General features: G+C 44.1%; 1 protein-coding gene across 1 annotated transcript in view; it reads right to left on the bottom strand.

Moving 5' to 3' along the window:
* The window catches only part of ATP6V1C1 (ATPase H+ transporting V1 subunit C1), a 36,233-nt gene extending 22,250 nt beyond the window's left edge, over window positions 1-13,983 (bottom strand). Inside the window, exon 1 of the mRNA XM_084864588.1 lies at window positions 13,769-13,983. The gene's annotated coding sequence lies outside the window, so the exon portion shown is untranslated. The remainder of the gene's footprint in view (window positions 1-13,768) is intronic.
* Window positions 13,984-19,336: the final 5,353 nt, after the last annotated feature.

Here is a 19,336-nt window from a genome sequence, read left to right as displayed (position 1 = left end):
ATAGGATAGGATAAGTCTACCCATATTCTTTTTCAACCTGACTTTTTCACTTACCTGTTTTTAGAATGATTCATGGTGATTCATATAGATATAGTTCATGAATTTTAAACACTATACAGTATTTTATAAGCAAACTAAAATTTATTATCCATTTTCCTCTGAAAGAAAGTTACACTGTCTTACTTTTTGGCTATGATACACAAGTCTGCAGTGCACAACTTTTACTGCATGTCTCTGTTTTCGCGAGTCTCTCCGGGACAGAGAGGAGTAAAACAGCTAAATTGAAGAGTATGATAATGTGGTAGAATTTTCTCAAAAAACGAAGGCTTGCTTTGACCAACAAAACACATGGAAGCCGCACTATTACAAGTTCAGGGCCCAGGCCACGAGAGACCTTGAAACTTCAACTTATGTTTACTGGGTGGCTGCCCTCAGACCACCATGGAAGGAGGCCAGTGTAGCGCACTGTGAGACAAGAGGCCCACGGCAGAGGAACAGCACTGGGGCTGCCAACCAGCACAAACTGGCAAACACGTGGGCGAGGCCATCCTGAAGCTTTCGGCCCAGCCAGTATCCCAGCGGAATGCAGGCCCACCAACGAGCACAGGTGAAACGAGCCGAAGACCCAGAGGGACCACCACAGAGCCAGGAGAAGTAAGAAATCACTGTGCCAGGCACTACATTCTGGGGCGGTTTGTTATGTGTCATGAGATAATTGACAAAGACCAACGTCAATTCTATTGGGTATTGCCAAACTGTTCTCCAAAGCAATTACCAACATAAATTCCCATACAATGGTATACATTGTTCATAACTATATGCTTACAGAAAGCACAAAAGCAGGCATAAAAGGGGCTTCTTTAGTTGTTTACATAAGACATTATTTCTTTAAAAAAACATTTGGGGTAAATACAACAAAATGTAATATCTGTTAAAACTGGGTAGTGGGTACATGGCTATTAATCTAAACTATTTCAACGTTTCCTGTATACTTGAAATATTTCACAATTAAATATTTAAAATGTTACAAGAATTTATGATAAATTAAATAGAATAGTTAGCAAATTTATAAAAAATACAAGTTTTGTGAAATTTCAAATGGAATAGCCAGAGAATAGTCTAGTTACCAGATTATTCCTCCAAGCACAACTTTTCTGGTTTTTGTTTGTTTTTAGTATTTTTTTAAAATCAATTTCATAGAGGAAGGGGGGGAGAGAGAAATATCAATGATGAGAGATAATCACTGATCAGCTGCCTCCTACACATCCCCCACTGGGGATCGAGCCCACAACCTGGGCATGTGCCCTGACAGGGAATCGAACCGTGACCTCCTGGTTCATAGGTTGATGCTCAACCACTGAACCACGTTGGCCGGATAACTTTTCAGTTTTAACCCTAGCTTTCTAAAATGTTTATACCCTCTTTTTTTTTTTTTTTTTTTTAAATATATTTTATTGAGTTTTTACAGAGAGAAAGAGAGAAGGATAGAGAGTCAGAAACATCGATGAGAGAGAATCATCGATCAGTTGCCTCTTGCACACCCCCCGCTGGAGATGTGCCCGCAACCAAGGTATTGTACATGCCCTTGACTGGAATTGAACCCTGGACCCTTCAGTCCGCAGGCCGACGCTCTATCCATTGAGCCAAACCAGTCTTGGCTGTTTATACCCTCTTATAACCAAGTGTAATATATTGAACACAACCCTTCTTGATGTTTCAGGATTTTTTAGGAAGTATTTTCGGGCCCTGGCCAGTGTTGGTCAGTGGGTTGGGCATCATCCCATGCACCAAGAGGCTGCCAGTTCGATTTCTGGTCAGGGCACGTGCCTGGATCGTGGAGTCGATCTCCATTAGAGGTCATGCTGATCAATGTTTCTCTTTTTCTATTCCCTTCCTCTAAATTTTTTTTTTTAATTTAATTTAAAATGTAAATTCCTAGTGAAATGGTGTGGGTCTACCCCCTGCTTTCCTGTCATCCCTTTTCTCTACTGCAACACCCGGGCGACCTCACATAAGCTGCTCCAATACTTGCTACCTTTTCACTTCCCTTTGTCCTCTTCGGCCTTGGTTATCACCTTATCTCTGGTCTCCTGGATCTAATATTTTTGCACTTAACCAATCTAGCTTTTTTAGCCCCAACACCAGTTACAGGACTACCTTGACCTTTTAAGTTCTCAGTTGAATTCAATACATCTTTAAATTTATTTTAATAATCCAGATCTTCTAAGTGATAGTAGTTTTAAAAATTGAGGTTTTGTTGTAATTATTTATATAAGTGATTCTGTTAAACAAAGTCTAGTTGGTCACATATTTTTATACCTCCTTTCTCCCCCAAAATGGCAGGTGATAAAATCAATTGTTAAGTTCCTCCTGATGATACTGTTAAATTATGTAAATTGCAGCTTCTTAAAAGACTGTAATAATATGAGCTACCACAATAGATGTCACTATCATACCATTAAGAGTTCTAGAAAATCTTTTTCATCCAACACGTTTCCAAAGGACTTTAAGCAATTAGAACCTCCTGGTTCACTTATTCTCATAATTGGTGTTCCTCTCTCTCCCTTCCTCTATGAAATCAATAAAAATATTTAAATTTTTTAAAAAATAAATTAGAAAAAGGATCCCACTTTCTCATCTATAAATACCTGCTCTATCCTACTTCAACTGAGCTTTCATCAGGATCCAATAAAATGATTATCAGGATGATTCTAAACAAAACTGGAGTCCAAAAATGTTTAGGAAAATTACAGAATGTTCTCTAGTTCCAACTTTTAACTGAAGCTTTCTCTAGAGCCTGTTTGGAAGTGAGGAGGCAAAGACCTCTTCCGTGCTCAATACTGTGTTATACACATTTCTCATTCAATATCTCAATTCTCATATCATCCCTATACACTAGAAATACTCATTAGAGAGGTTAGTAATTTACCAAGGTCACACAACTAGCAAATGGAATGCAAATCTGGTCGTTTTGCACTATTAAGAACATGTTATTTCCACTGTGTCACGCTAAGAGCAGAGAATGTTCCGCACCCAAGCCTACCTGAGCTCTCCTATTTGAGGAGTGATCGGCACATAGCCTTAAACCCTTTCACCTCATGTGTGATTCCAGGGCAGAGCACCCTGCAGGCCCAGTGAGTTCTGCTACTAGATAAAGGCATCTGGGCTTCCTTTCCCTTTTGTTCTCATTTCTAAAACAGTAGCACCCAACCTCCAAAAGTACTCTATCTCCTAGAATAATGATTCCTTCAAACAGAAAAGCAAATTTTTTTTTTAAATTAGAGATACAAGGAGCTGGTGGTCAAGAGCACAAACTTTGGAGTCTCACAGTTAAAACCCTGACTCTCCCCCCTGTGTTGGTGGAATATTACAAATCTCCTCCCAGAGCTGTTGGAAGGAAGGAATAAAATGATGCACCTAGATCTTCACCTTCCCATTCAATCTCCCTTCCTGGGGGTGGCTGAATATGCTGCTACTCCAACCCATCCTAATTCCAAAAGCTGTTCCCAGTATTCCAGAAAAAAATATATTGTTTACTTAATATCTTACAAATGCCACTATTATGCATTTATCACACTATCCTCCCTCCTTTTTAATAACACACTTTCCACTCCACCATACTGGGAAATCCAGAAGGGCCAAAATCATATCTTCCCTGTAGCCCCGAATGCCAGCATACACAATAAAGACTTGTCTTATGAATAAATGAAGTGTAGTTATAACCGTGACTCTGAATTAATCAAAACATCTAATTAGGGAAAAAATAAGGACCAAGAAAAATATGTAATCATTTATTATTTAGAGGCTTTCAGAAAACAAGTCCTAATTTTAGTTTATAAATTAAAAATTGGTTAAGTCGCAGATTACTAAGCCTTTGTCTTTTGTTATTTTAAGGGTGAATCCTTTATAATAAAAGGCTAATATGCAAATCGACTGAACGGCAGAATGACTGGTCACTATAACATGCACTGACCACCAGGGGGCAGACACTCAATGCAGGAGCTGCCCCTGGTGGTCAGTGCGCGCCTACAGGGGAGCAGCGCTCAGCCAGAAGCCGGGCTCACGGCTGGCCAGTGCAGCGGCAGTGGCAGAGCTTCTCCCATCTCTGTGGCAGCTCTAAGGATGTCCGACTGATGGACTCCCAGGCTGGGACTGCGAGAGGGCGCAGGCCAGGCTGAGGGACCCCCACCCCCACCCCAAGTGCATGAATCTCCTGCACCGGGCCTCTGGTCAAATATTAAAGAGAGGGCTTGAGAAAAAAAAACTTACCTGTGCTTTAGCAAAGCCATGGCTTCAGTCCTTTTATCTCCTAGTCAAAGCAAACTATAGAAAGAGCCTGATGGGAAAGACAAGCTACTTAAATACCTAAGGGTAATGTAAGACTTGCCCATGAGGACAGCATCAGTGAGTCTTTTGCAAAATCCCTGTTTTCTCTGTCTTTTATCCTGTCATCTATGCAAGTCACATAAAAAATTCTTCTTGAAATTTCAGAACAATGTAAGCTCAGTTTCAGACAAGTTTTCGTTGCAGATGAATGTATTTGCTCTTTTTGGTAAGAAAATGAAATCCTTGCTGCTCAGCACATTTATTTCCCTTCTCTCAGCTGCATGTAAACGGAGCGGAAACTGTTGGTGTCCACTGGCTATCATCTCACCAAGCACCTGGACTTCTGTTTTTATTCCTAATTATTTCCTTTTGTTTCAGCTCGTATTTTGGAAGACAGGAACAAATGCAGGCAAATCCTATTTAAACTAAAGAGAAAATTATTAAAAAGGTATACCAATTCAATGTTGGAGTTCCTCAGGACTCAGATCCAGGTCAAAGTCCCTCTGTTACATGTATGGATGGATGTGTGCATACAATTCCTCTCTCTACACTCAAGGCAATTTCACTCTTAGATGCTGAACAGTCTCCCAAATTTATATCTCCAGCCCAGGCCCCTCCACTGCTTCTAGAGCTGTACCTAGCAAGTCCCCACAACTGCTTACAGGATACCTTCCCTGGGGTGTCTCAAGAGCACCGAAAACCCAACATTTCTCATCAAGCTCATAATCTCGCCCCCAAACCTGGTCAGACTCCAGTGTTTCCTGAGTCAGTCCAGACCAAGAAAGCAGACAATACTTATTGGGCACTTCCTGTCTACTGGCACCGGTCAAAACACTTTACATGTAGTAAGTCACTTAGTATTTTTACAGCAACCCTATCAGATGGATAGTAGTTGCAAATGAAGAAACCAAGGCACAGACCACATAATATGTATTCGTGTCATATGTCAAAGAACATATATGCTAAAGATAAGCGTATTATATGCTCTATGTATCACAGCACCTACCCAAAGGACACCATTTATTAATGTCTCTCTTTCAAATAAACTGCCCTTCAGGGTAAGAGGAAACAATGATAGATTTTGTTACTGTATCTGCAGTACCTGGCACAAAAAGCTGGTGTGTAGAACCTCAAAATGTTTATGCTGGATATTCTTGAATGAATAAATAATTGTAAGGGTTGAACGAGATAATAGAAAGTACCTGGCTTATAATTGTATCTTCACTTAAAAGTGTCAAAAATCAACGTTACTAAAATATAATTTATATACAATAAAATTAGTCTTGTAAGAGTAGTTTCGTGAGTTACTGACAAACACATACATCTGTATAACCAGCTCTAAAACCAAATTTAAGAACATTTCTGTCATCCCAAAACCTTCCCTCAGACCCAGTCCCAATCAGTCCCTACCCCATGCCAGCCCTGGGCAGAGGCTAATCCGCTTTGTGTCACACTATAGGTGACTTCTGTTCTACCCGATCTAGAATATCATTGCACATTCGTAGAAGCATATGTTATGCACTCTTTCGTCCCTGGCTTCTTTTGTCCATGCTGAGTGTATCAGCAGTTCATTCTGTTTATTGCTTAGTATTCCATTACATAAATGTGCTAGTTTGCTTATCTACTCATCTGTTGATGGAAATTTGGATTGTTACTGGTTTGGGGCCATTAACAACAGGGGTGCTATGAACATTCCTCTACAGAGTTTTTTATAAAAATATTTTTTCACTGCTTTCGGATAAACATCTTAAAGTGGAATTTCTGAGCTGACTGATTAGCATATATTTAACTTTGTAAAAAGCTGCCAAACTGTTTTCCAAAATAATTATAAAATTTTATATTCCATTAGCAAGGTATACAAGTTCTGGTTGTTCCATATGCTCACAACACTGAGTTCTGTGAAGTTTTCAATTCTGCTGTCTAATATATCAATATTTTAATTTATAACACAGAGTAGGGCAAAAGAAAGTTTACAGCTGTGAGAACCTGAAACAGTTTATTATTGTATTATTATGTATTATTATGTATTATCATATTGTTCTCCATATGAACAACTGTAAACCTACTTTGCCCAACCCTGAATATACTTTCTGAGCATAAGAAAAATGTACCTACCCCAAGGTCACAAGGATTTATCTTGCTTAGACTTCATTGAGCTTCTTGAGTCTGTGTTTATAGTTTTCATCAAATTTGGAAATATTTCATCCATTATTTTCTTCAAAATTTTTTCTGCTTCCCTTTCACTTCTTTTGAGATAGAAATTACATGTTAAACCGAAACCGGTTTGGCTCAGTGGATAGAGCATCGGCCTGCAGACTGAAAGGTTCCGGGTTCGATTCCGGTCAAGGGCATGTACCTTGGTTGCGGGCACATCCCCAGTAGGGGGTGTGCAAGAGGCAGCTGATCGATGATTCTGTGTTGTGATTAAAAAGGGAGGACAGACAGCCCTAGCTGGTTTGGCTCAGTGGATAGAGCGTTGCCCGGTGAGTGAAGGGTCCCAGTTTGATTCGGGTCAAGGGCATATGCCCGGGTTGTGCTGGATCCCCAGTAGGTGGTAGGGGGTGTGCAGGAGGCAGCAGATCAGTGATTCTCATCATCAATGTTTCTCTCTCTCCCTCCTCTCTTTCTCTGAAACCAATAAAAATATTTTTTAAAAGGAAGGACAATTTCTGAAAGGTAGTTTGTCAATATTTAACGAGAGCCAAATTATGTGCACACATTTTAGCCAAGTATTCCAACTTTAAGGAAACAAGGATATGTATAGGTATAAATATTAAATTACTTTTGAAAGACTGTTAAATATTACCTCCTGGAAGTGGATTATAAATGCTTACAATCTTTCTGTATATTTCTATTTCTTAATTTTTAAATAAATTACATGTAAACAAACATAAAAAAACAAAACACTTTTTAAAAAGTATCCTAACCTCACACTTGAAAACACTGAAAAATGTAGAAACCACTCACTAAATGGCATGGCAACGAAGAACTCGTTGATAACACCACAGAGAAGGGCAAAGCTGGTGAGCGGTAGCTCTCTGTCTGAAGCAGGAGATCGAAGCTGGGAAGAGCCGCCCTATCTCACCGGGAACTACAGGCAGGGAAAACCCACAGGGAACTGCAGGGACACACTGTGAGGCCAGAGAACTGCACTCAGGCTATGAAGACTTGGAATCTAATCACAGTTCTGCGTATCACTGTCCGCATAAATTTCATTTGTACAATGAGGGGACTGGATTATGACATCCAGGATCTTTTTCTGTTCCTTTATACCATGAATCTATACTGGTTGAGATTTAAAACTCTTTTTTGTCTCTATTTTCTTATTATGTCCCTCAGGTAATTCAGATGATCGGTCTGGTTTCAGAACCACTGTACTAAAACAGCCATTCCTGTGGTTATATAGTGATTAGTGAATGTTACAGGAGATATTATTGTATTTAATAAGATGGCTAAAAGTCATATCACCATTGCTAAGAATCACACGCTACTGTTAGGCCTGGAATACAGAAATGATTTTTGTGCTATGGGGCTTAGAAACTTTAAATATATCAACCGGCTTCTTGCATGCTGTCTGTGGACGCTTACAAACTTTAAAAAAGCGAAAGCAATATGATATATGAAATGGAGCACAGGGCAAAACAAAAATCTGGTTAAACTCTTTTTTTTACTCAAGAAATGCACAATTTTATTTAATTTATGGAGGACGGAATACAGGTGATTTTAAATGGCAGAACATTTCTTGTAATTTCTGGGAAGGCCGGATTAATCGGTAGGCATGGCGAAGGAGGGCACTGTACACCGATTACTGAAGTCATCATCGGAACCTTCAGAATTCCCAGAGACTTCCTCTCTGCCTCGGGCAACTCAGCAGTGACCCAGAGAGCAAACAAAGCCGTCCATGCCAGGGGGTTCCCACTGGTCACTTCCCCTTTTCACTGGTAACGGCCATCACTTATTGACTATGTACACTACTGTATAATAAGCACTTCATTATGTCAAGCACTTTTGTGCTTAATTCTTTCAAAGATGTTCTCAAAGGAGAACAGTAAAGGAAATTACTTGCCCAAGGTCACACTGCTAGCAACTGCATACATTTTACATGCTGGTTTATTAAAATACTACTCTTAACTTCTATATCCTCAACATCTAGGAGACTCCTTGTCACTAACAAGCACTCGGGTATCTGTCCAATAAATAAATAATGGCACCACATATAGGGTTTTGCAACCAAATGGTACCTCTCTCCTCCAGGAGTTTGGAAATAAATATATGGGATCATTTTAGGTTTTCCCAATGTGAGGGTCACTATCAGCATTGAGTGGATAAGGGCTAAATAAGGGCCGGTCCAAACGCCAATAGCACCCACAGAAATACACTGAACTATAGGCTGATTCATAAAAATAAAAATCTTTCATGGCAAAGTCAATCCACCTGTGAATGAGCTTAATTTACAAGTAACTTCATATTCATTTATAGTTTCCTTAAAATACCTTAAAAGGTACATCAGTCTCATTTTATATAACACTTTTTTGCTTTTACCTGGCATTTTTGCTGTTGTTAATCCTCACCACAGGATATTTTTCCATTGATTTTTAGAAAGTGAAAGGAAGGGGGAAGGAAGAAAAGGGAGGGGAGAGGGAGAAGGAAACAGGGAGAGGAAGAGAAACGTCAATGTGAGAGAGGCACATTGATTGGTTGATTGATTGCCTCCCACAGCCACCCCAACTGGGGCCCGGTACTGACCCTGCAGCCCAGTTACATGTCCTTGACCTGAATCAAACCCGAGATCCTTTTTGAGCAGACTGGTCTCTAACCACTGTTCAGGGCTATCTGACATTTTATTTTCAAACTAGAGGCCCAGTGCATGAATTCGCGCACTGGTGGGGGTCCAGCCAGCCCGCCCAGATAGGGGCTGATCGGGGATGGGGGCAGCCAGGGCGGGAGGTCTCGGTCGTTCCGGTTGTTCCAATCATTCTGGTCGTTCTGCCGTTCGGTTGCTTGGCTTTTATTATATAGAACTAGAGGCCTGGTGCACGAATTATAATTCCTGGGAAGGCTGGATAAATTGGTAGGCATGGCAAAGGAGGGCACTGTACACCGATTACTGAAGTCATCATGGGAACCTTCAGAGTTCCCAGAGACTTCCTCTCTGCCTCGGGCAACTCAGCAGTGACCCAGGGACCAAACAAAGCCTTCCATGCCAGGGGGTTCCCACAGGTTACTTCCCTTTTTCACTGGTAACGGCCATCACTTATTGAATATGTATAATAAGCATGTATTATGTCAATAATAAAGTTATTGACATAATAAAATGCTTGGTCTGACCTGCGGGATTGGGCCAAAACACGGCTCTCCAACATCCCCCAAAGGGTCCCAGAATGTGAGATGGCGCAGGCTGAGGGACTCCACGGGTGCATGATAAGGACTGGGGAGGGACATGGGAGATTGACCAGCGAGGGGGCTCCAGGACATGCCCGGGCCATCTGATTCAATCCTGATCAGCCGGACCCCAGCAGCAGCTAACCTACTGGTTGGAGCGTCTGCCCCCTGGTGGTCAGTGCACATCATAGCGAGCAGGTGAGCGGCCTTAGCATATCATTAGCATTAGCATATTTGCTCAATGGCCAACTGGTCCAGCGGACACTTAGCATATTAGGCTTTTATTATATAGGATTGTATAGGATACACACGCATCTCATTTTAAATATACAGCTGCTAATGTTCCACTTTATATTCTCTGTGGGAACTAAAGCAGCTCTCCTCCATTGCCCACCTGCCTCCTTTCAGAAGATTTGCACAATGATAAAGCATAAGAAGTAGATTTGCCACTAGAAAATCATTTTGCTTCATTATCAAGAATACAGTTTAAAATTTCTAGTCCCAAGGTCAATAGGAAATTTTAGATTGCCCTGATTCATTGCCTTGAGCTATCTTTCCAAGGGCATTATGCTAATGTTTCTACTATGTCTTAAAAGCATCATTGAAATGGGAATTTAATATTAATTAGTTTATAATTAAGATTGTATAAAAATCCACATCCAAAGGGTGAAAGAGATTTACTATTGCAGGCAGATCAGAATATAGATAAGAACAAAATTTAACTAGGAGACACTTGGTTACAAAACCATACTTGCCCCCAAACAGACTTAAGTTCGAAAGACTGTTTAGGGGCTGGTGGACTATAAGGAGAGCCTTTTGCAAAAGTTTACTCTGGTATTCCAAAGGATTATTTCACAAATTGGGGGCGGGGGTATCAAAGAATGAGATTTCTGAAGCCAGAAGTATCTTTTTAGTTATAAAAATGAATCTATATGAGGTTCCTAATATGCCAAGAAACAAAAAAGAGCATTTCCAGCACAGTTTTTAAAGCAGAATTACTCTACCCACCTAGCTCTCAGCATTTACTTTAGTCATACCCCGGGTACTGTTTCTTTAGATTTTATCTAGGCTAGTCCCTGCAAGACATACCGAAAGAGAAAAAGATCTGGGAATTCTGAGACAACCCCTCAGCACAATGTGAGACTTGCTTATTGACAAAATAACCCTGATTGACAACCTGAGCACTTTCAGCTAGCTGTTCGTTATCACCCCCAACTGAACTGTAAACTGAATGGCGTTACTCAAGCTTACAGAAAACAGTTTGTAACCAGCTGCCAACCCCTTGGAGCTATCCTACCAGAAAAAGTTCACCCAAAGTTCCGAACCAAAGATTAACAGTGTCGTTCAAGAAACTCACCCTTCTCTCTAGCCGGTACTGTGGTAGGTAATCAGCAGGAACAATAATACACCAGCTACGGTGGAAGCTACGCTAGACTTGGACAAATCACTTATCTGTTTCTTAGTTCCAAAGTCCAAGATAGGTTCCTATGTACACAATGAATAGCATTTTCATCTACCTCCCTCAAAGACCTGTGAGAATAAACGTGGAAGGAAACTGAGTCCTCCCCGTGACTGACTACTGTTCCACAGAAGATATTCTGGAAGATAACCTTACCAAAGGATACATTTGGAAAGCCAAAGGAGTCGACCCCAAGACGATCCAGCACCACCCCCACCCCGTGTACTTCAAGGCTGCTTAGGGCCGTGATCCGCAAACTTCGGCTCGCAAGCCTTTGGCCCCTTGAGTGTGGCTCTTCCACAAAATACCACGGCCTGGGCGAGTCTATTTTGAAGAAGTGGCGTTAGAAGAAGTTTAAGTTTAAAAAAATTGGCTCTCAAAAGTAATTTCAATCGTTTTGCTGTTGATACCTGGCTCTGTTGATTAATGAGTCTGCCGACCACTGGCTTAGGGGTAGTTATAACAAACCCCGGTAAAGGATGCAAACAGAATCACTCTTTCCCTTCCCCGAATCTCTAGCCCCTCTAAAAGTTTATATAATTGCCTTTTGGAAGAGATAAGGTGTCTTGCCTTCCAGTCTTTCAAGACGCCTTTCACTTCCTGCAGGAACGTTTAAACTGCTTTGCCATCTCTTGGTGAAATTACAATATCCTTCTGAGATGATCTCTCTTCATTCACTTTTGCATCCTCCACATTCTCAACAAAATTTTCTTTTCAAACCCATGTCGACTCACTTCACTGCCTATGATCTTCGCTGGCTTCCCTCTGCTTTTAGGAATAAAAGCCTTGCTGGGCTGACCCCCAGGCTTCCGCCACCTGCCTGTCTTACACAGCTCCATCCAGATTCAGCCATGCTAGTCCTCCTCCAACTTCTCAAAAGCTTTCTTCTTCCTCACACCTCAGCACATTAACATGTGCTGTTCCCTCAGCCTGGAATGTGTCCACTTACTCCTTAACATCCTTTTCAGTTCAAAAGTCATGGCCTCCAAAAAGCCTTCTTTGAATCTTCTATAAAGGCTGTGTCCTTTATAAACTCTTACACATCACACTCTCTGTTATTCCTTCAAAGCAAGTTTGAGACTTGCATGGTTATTTATTAAAAGCATGCCCTGCTGAAACCGGTTTGGTTCAGTGGATAGAGCGTCGGCCTGCGGACTGAAAGGTCCCGGGTTCGATTCCGGTCAAGGGCATGTACCCTGGTTGCGGGCACATCCCCAGGAGGGAATGTGCAGGAGGCAGCGAATCAGTGTTTCTCTCTCATCAATGTTCCTAGCTCTCTATTCCTCTCCTCTCCTCTCTGTAAAAAAATCAATAAAATATATATATATATATATATATATATATATATATATATATATATTAAAAAAAAAAAAAGCATGCCCTGTGCTTGACTATAAGCCCTAGGAGAGAGACCCTGTGCATTTTCTAAACCCTAGGACCAACACAGTGCCTGGTATATACTGAGTGTGTATTAGTTGAATGAATACGTAAGGAAATCATTGAAAAGTCTTCATTACCGGACCCCAACTTTACTTCCCACTTCTCCGCAATTCAAACCCACCACACAGGACTTTTGACGCTGCTAGAAGCACCTTTTCCCCCATCTTCAGGCCTTCAGATCCTGTTCAAATCCCATGGGCTTGCCAAGACCTAACTCCAGTTATCTTCTCTCCAGGATAGTTCCTGGCGGTGCCAGTTCATTCATACACCTGTCCCTGCTCCACAATTCCAAAGCACTTAGCCTTCTTTTTCCTAATTACATGTAATCTCCGAGTTCTTCCACGTGTCATGTCTGTGACTTATCTCCCCAACACGGGTGCGAACTCCTCAGGCTGCCCCGTGCCCAGCCCGCTCCTCCACCCCCAGAGCACTATTCCTGAGCGCTCACTGACGTGTTTTCCCCCTGACATACCCCCTTTTTCCTGGGAAGAGAGTATGAGCTTCCCCTAACGCCTCAGGTGATTACAACTGGCTTCTGTGACTCTCCCCGCGAGTTCCTTTTCAGGAGTCTCTTGCCTACCCTTCCCCCATTCTAATAAATGGTTGAAATTCTCTGGATCCTTGTTCTTCCCATGCCTACAAGGACCCTGAGAGCTCGGTGAGGGGCCCCCTGCCTACAGGGAGGGGCTCCCAACCCCTTCAAACTGCCACACACACACACACCAAACACCCATCAGGCCCCTACACCCAGCGAAGGCTCTTTCGGTCGCTGTGACCTCACACACTCACCACCCCGGGTCCCCATCCGGGCCACTCACCTTCATCCCCCTCCATCAAGGGGGCGTGGATACACCGTGACACCCTCTCCCTCCTCCAAGGAAAAATATCCCACACCCGCAGTGTTCCTCCTTTTTGCCTCTGCCATTGATTACCCCCCTGGCGTCCTTTCTGTTTCCCTCCTTCCTCTTCCTCAGAGGCAGAACCTGGGCCCAAGATTACGAAGAACCGGTGTCGAGAAACCAGTCACAGCCACCCAAGCCAGCGCCAACGCCACAGCCCCGGGCCCCGCGCCCGCCCGCCCCCATCCATCGCAGCCGGCGACCGCAACGCCAGCTCCGGCCTGGCCCGGACGCCCACCCCGGGTGGCCATCGCTCACTGACCCAGGCAGGTGTCCAACGAGGAAGTGGCGGCAGGAACAGGTTGCGGAGGCGGGCAGCCTGGCAGACGTTACGGGCTCAGCGCTCCATCCCTCCTCCCAGACCGAAGCTAGGGCCTCACGGCTTCCAGGACCCCGGCGCCCGAGGAGCAAGTCACGTGCCGGCCGGAGCAGTCAGCTGACCGCGGCGCGCGCCGCCCCGCCTCCGCGCGCGCTACTGCGCAGCCGCAGTTCCTGCGGGGCCTCAGGAGGGGGCGGGGCCGGGAGGGCCGGAAGGGGGCGGGGTTGGGAGGGCCAGGAGGGGCGGGGCCGGGAGAGCCGGGGGCGGGGCTGGGAGATCCGGGAGGGGGCGGGGCCGGCTGCCGGCCGGCCCAGCTCCGCGGGGGTGGACTCTCCAGCTCCGCCGGGTGCGAGCGGAGTCCTCATCGCCGCCCCCAGTGAGTGTCCCACCACCATTCCTGTCCCGCTCCTCCAGGTTTCTGCGGGCCGGGCCGGTGCCTTCTCTGCTCGGGGGCTGGCTCAGACAGCCCCGTGCTCTGAGTCACAGCCTCCCCAGTTCATTTCAGCCGATTCACATTTTCCTTCCAGGCCCCTGGACGTTTTTAAGTCCACAAATGTTTGTTACCGTTATTATTACTGCGCGCTTCCTGTGCACTAGGAATTGAGCTCTTTTTTTTTTTTTTTAGGATTCTGTACCGGAGCCATTCGCTCCTTGAGCATGTCACCTAGTTCAGCGTTTCCCAAACTTTTGACAAATGTGTACCCCTTCTATGATTTTCGTAACGCTGAGGACCCCTCGTACTCATGAGAACGTAGAATTAGGCGCAGCTAAGCACGGTGCAGTGCATATCCCCACCAAACTCCGGTGCAACGCGTGCCCCCACCGAACTCTTCCCATACCCCTGGGGGTGCGCGTACCACACTTTGGGAAACACCTAATTCATGCGTTTGTAGGGTGCGTGGTAAGCATAACCAGTTGACACCACTGCAGAATGGGAAACCGGGGAAGGTGTGGGGACAAAGGAAGCATACCTTTTGCGGGGTGGGCCACCCTTTGAGACAGGTGTCACGATGAACCCCATTGACCTGTGAGCAAACTGAGACACAGGTGATGATGTAACTGGATCCAGGGGTGTGTGTGTGGGGGGGGGGGGGAGGGGTAAAGGGCAGATCGGAGTTCTGACCCCAGGCTGTCTGACTCCAGAGTCCTTACTCAACCTCTGGAGCAGTGGTTCTCAGCCTTCCTAATGCCCCGAGACCCTTTCACACAGTGCCTCATGTTGTGGGGACCCCCAACCAGAAAGTTATTGTCGTTGCTACTTCATCACTGTAAGTTTGCTCCTGCTATGAATCGTTATGTAAATATCTGCGTTTTCCCATGGTCTTAGGCGACCCCTGTGAAAGGGTCGTTGGACCCTCAAAAGGGTCTGGCCCACAGGTTGAGAGCCGCTGAGTCTGGAGCATAAAGCCTCTTCTGTAACTGGCCCTTAGGCACCCTCCTTCCATACCCTGAATGCTCACGCGCTCATGGCATGTAGCTCATTTTCACTTACATTCTTCCTGACCTTACAAAGTCCGCCTTTTCCTCAGAGCCTGACATGTGCATTGCACATAGCACATAGTAAGCATTTGATAACCACATAGATTTCACAACTAAAGCACAGGAGAGATTTTCAAACCGTTTATGACAGCGGAGAAGGGAAAAGGTTATCTGGGAAATTAAACCTGTCCATTCTTTTCTTCTGTTCCCTTGTATTCTTGGGCCCTAAACAAATAGAAATTATCATCTTTGTCATTATCTTCTTGGAAACGTTATGAAACCTGGGGAGCACCAAATGTTCACAGACATAGAAAAATGTTTTTTAAAAGTCGTTCTGCCCTCCAACCTTCATTGGGAGATCTTGTTACCGTTCTTATTAGTCAAATTTGCTCAATGCAATTTCAAATGACACCGTGGGAAAGGTTTTGAACAACTACTGTCCTGTGCTCAGTGGTTGCCCACGAACAAAATCTATTTAATTTTCATCTTATTTACACAAATGTCCTAAAACAGCACAGTAAGTTAGCATTTAATAGTTATAAGGAACCATCAGTTAACCAAAAAATAAAAAAATAAAAAACATGCACACAAAAAAAGCCCTAGTATTTAATAATTAGAAACATCTCTTTCATCTCCTATTTTATTGTTACACCTAATTTCTCAATTTACAAACATCGTTCCAAAAAAATTGATTTACTGAAGGGAGAATGCGTTTAAAAATTCTCAACAAAAACAATGAACACCCATTTTAAGCACCCTTTGAATATTACTATTTTATTGTGTTATATTGTAAATCAGAAGACACCTTGATCAATAAGCCAAATCTATTTGGAGTCCTGCTCATTTTGCCAGCACTAGCGAGCCCAGAGGAAATATTGCTTCTTAAATTCTGGGGTCCAATATGGGGCTCTTATTTATATGTTTTTCACTCTTTGCCATCCAATTTTGGAATGAGACTTCCGGACCTTCTGAGACAAACTCCTGTGTGCTGGGACAGGTTGTGAGACCAAATCTCAAGGCCTAGCCTGGTGCTAGCACTGACAACTCTGTCTGGGGCTAGTTTATGGCCTCTCTGGAATGGGAGTCATCTTATTTTCCCCTGTTATTTAAGAAAGCAAATGTTTACAGAAGCCAGAATAGCAGGGTTAAAAATTTAAACAGCAGTTTTTACCCAAGATGGAGGTTACTATGCTTCAACTGAATGTATTTGTTTATGTGGTTACTGTAGGAAAATAATTACTCATGGATCTTCCACATTTCTGTATATCCTATGAGTAGAGACACTAACTCCCTTCTTTCCAATCTATCTTTTCAAGGATGTTTGTGTTGCAAACAGCATTGGGAGAGAAATGACATTCCCTCTGAAGAACTGAATAGCCACACTTACTGTACAGTGTAAGAGGTTTGGGTTCTCTAAGCTCAGAGTTACTCTCCTGTAATGACTGTGTGTCTCCTCATCCATCTGGGCCCATCTGTGTCCCACTGTGGGAATTAGGGGCACAGGGAACTGACACAAATACGCCTGTGCTCATACTGCTGTGCTTTGTGCAAAAATCCCGTCTCTGACCCAGGGATCTTGTGTCAGCTGTCACTATCCAAGACACTGTGACATGCCAGGCTAAAGTATAGGGTAAAATCTTAGACCTTCCTCAGTCTCAAAAGTGTGGGTGACAGGGTTGGAATGCATCAAAGACAGGACTTTCTGGAAGACAAAGGATGAGGATCTCAAGGGCCAATAATGGAATTTTTAGGAAGACCACAGAAATTGATAGTGCGCCAAATTGTATTGAAACAGGAATTTTAGGGGAACATAGGGAGGCTTAGGGAGTTTTTAGAATCGGGGTCCATGGAAAAACACAGGGCTACAGACTGAGAGAAGGTACATCTCCATCACACAAGGAAGCCAGGTGCAGGGAGCAGCAACATCTGCATTTACATGAAGACAAGGGAGCTGGAAGTAGCCAAAAAGGTCTATGTTTACAAAATAAAGAAGGAAGAAAGCAGGGAAGAAAAGAACAATGAGAGAGGAGAGCATCACATGTCCCAGGTGGCGTTTGACCTTGGAGCTCAGGAGTTCCTATAGTAACCAGGCTAAGGGAATAGTGACCAGTCAGAGGGGCTATCGAGGCACCAGGCTCTGCGGCCTTTATAAGCCATAGGGAAGAGGAACTCAGGGGGACCCTTTTCCCCCTCCCCACGTGGGAGTCTGTGCGTGTTCTTCTATAAATCTCCACCTTTGCTATATTACCCTCTGTCCGTGGATTCATTCTTCGACTCTGGCGGACAAAGAATCCGAGTTCCAGTCCAAAAGTCCCGTTTCAGGACGGTCCCTTGGAATCAGCTGGAGGCTGAATGGGATGGTCTGCTGAGCAATAAAGTGCCCTCTGCTTCATCGCCTGTTCATGCAGAAGAATTGGGGAACTTGTTGCAGGCCACATTGTCTCAAAGACTCCAAATGGGGCCATGGTTGCTATGCTACTCAAGTCTCTCCTCCAGAAAGAGGCACTTCCTCACCGTTTGGGCAACCAGCCTCAGGTTTGCCCCTTATCATGACTGGTATTGGCATTTGTCCTGGGGAGGCAGAAGGTCCCACCCTCTGTCAAACCATAATTATAGGGATCATACGGATAATGACCACTTGGTTGTGTACATTACTTGCCGAGTCTCCCTAAGGTGGCCCTTATGGGCCAAAGTGGAGACATAAGTCTGTAATTTATACGAACGCCTTGTCCCTCCTGTGTCACTCTTCCAGATGAAAGGTCTGGGTGAGCATAGGGAATGACGGGGGAAATGTGAAGGTAGAGCTACTGGAATGGGACAGACTGATTTTGTGAGGGTAAAGGGAGAACAACAAACCAACCCCCATCCCCACCCCCAACCTGGGAAAGTAACACCTTAGACCCGCGGTGGGCAAACCACGGCTCGAGAGCCACATGCAGCTCTTCGGCCCCTTGAGTGTGGCTCTTCCACAAAATACCACAGCCTGGGTGAGTCTATTTTGAAGAAGTGGCATTAGAAGAAGTTTAAGTTTAAAAAATGTGGCTCTCCAAAGAAATTTCAATTGTTGTGCTGTTGCTATTTGGCTCTGTGGACTAATGAGTTTGCCGACCACAGCAGGAGACCACAGAGGGGAGGAAGGACCTCCAGTGTCTTTGTCTTTCAGAATCATCCCTGGAGGCTCTTTTTCAGGAAGGAAAACACCTTAGAGGGATTCTCCTAGACTGCTGCCAGCACCTTCTGTGTAACTCACGGTTGGGCCCACCATCCCCTGCCAGATGGCTCTGAGTACCACTTGAGGCTTGATTGCCATTCCCTTTAGCCTTATAAGGATGTCTTTCTGAATAGCAAGGGATGGCCCCAGCTCCTGGCCCTCCCCCACAAAATACCTGTCAACACCTCTGCATGTCTTCCCCAGCCCATTCCTGTAGCTATTGCTCAGCCATTCCATGGGGCGGATAAATGCCACCTGCCTGGTGATGTGGACAAACAGCAGTCTGGCCGCCCTCGGGCAAAACTCCTCCGTAAACAAGGACTGGACTCCAGTGTTCAAAAGCTGCCTGAAAACCATAAGATGTAACAGCTGGTACAGAGGCCATGTTGGTGGTTTTGTTAACCTGTGCCCACTGAATGGTGTAGTCCTGACTTGGGAGCCCCCACAGATATAAATAATACTTTCTTTTCACAGTTGCTATGTGCACCCCCAAAACTACTTTGCTTGCATGGAAGCCAGGCATTTTCTTGACTTGCTTTTAAAAGCATGGTATCTTGAACCTTAGGGAGTGATCATAAGATACCTTCAAGAGTTTAAGGAACACAACTAGTAAAGAACATAGCCCTCCAATGACTCTGGGGATTTCTCCAAAATGAAGCTTCCTTTGATTATGCAGCATTTATGCACCATCAGCAACCGTTTGTTGCTATGATGGAGGTCAACTAGAAAAAGCAGGGCAAAAACTGCCCCTGAGTTTAGTTGAAGTGATGACACCAACTCAACCCTGGAAGGCATTCACGTCAGCCTCAACTTATCGGCCA

This window comes from Pipistrellus hanaki (genome assembly GCF_964339955.1).
Source record: "Pipistrellus hanaki genome assembly, chromosome: 17".
In the NCBI taxonomy this organism is placed as follows: domain Eukaryota; kingdom Metazoa; phylum Chordata; class Mammalia; order Chiroptera; family Vespertilionidae; genus Pipistrellus; species Pipistrellus hanaki.
Note: the sequence above shows the minus strand (reverse complement) of the source record. Positions and strands in the feature narration are given on the sequence as shown.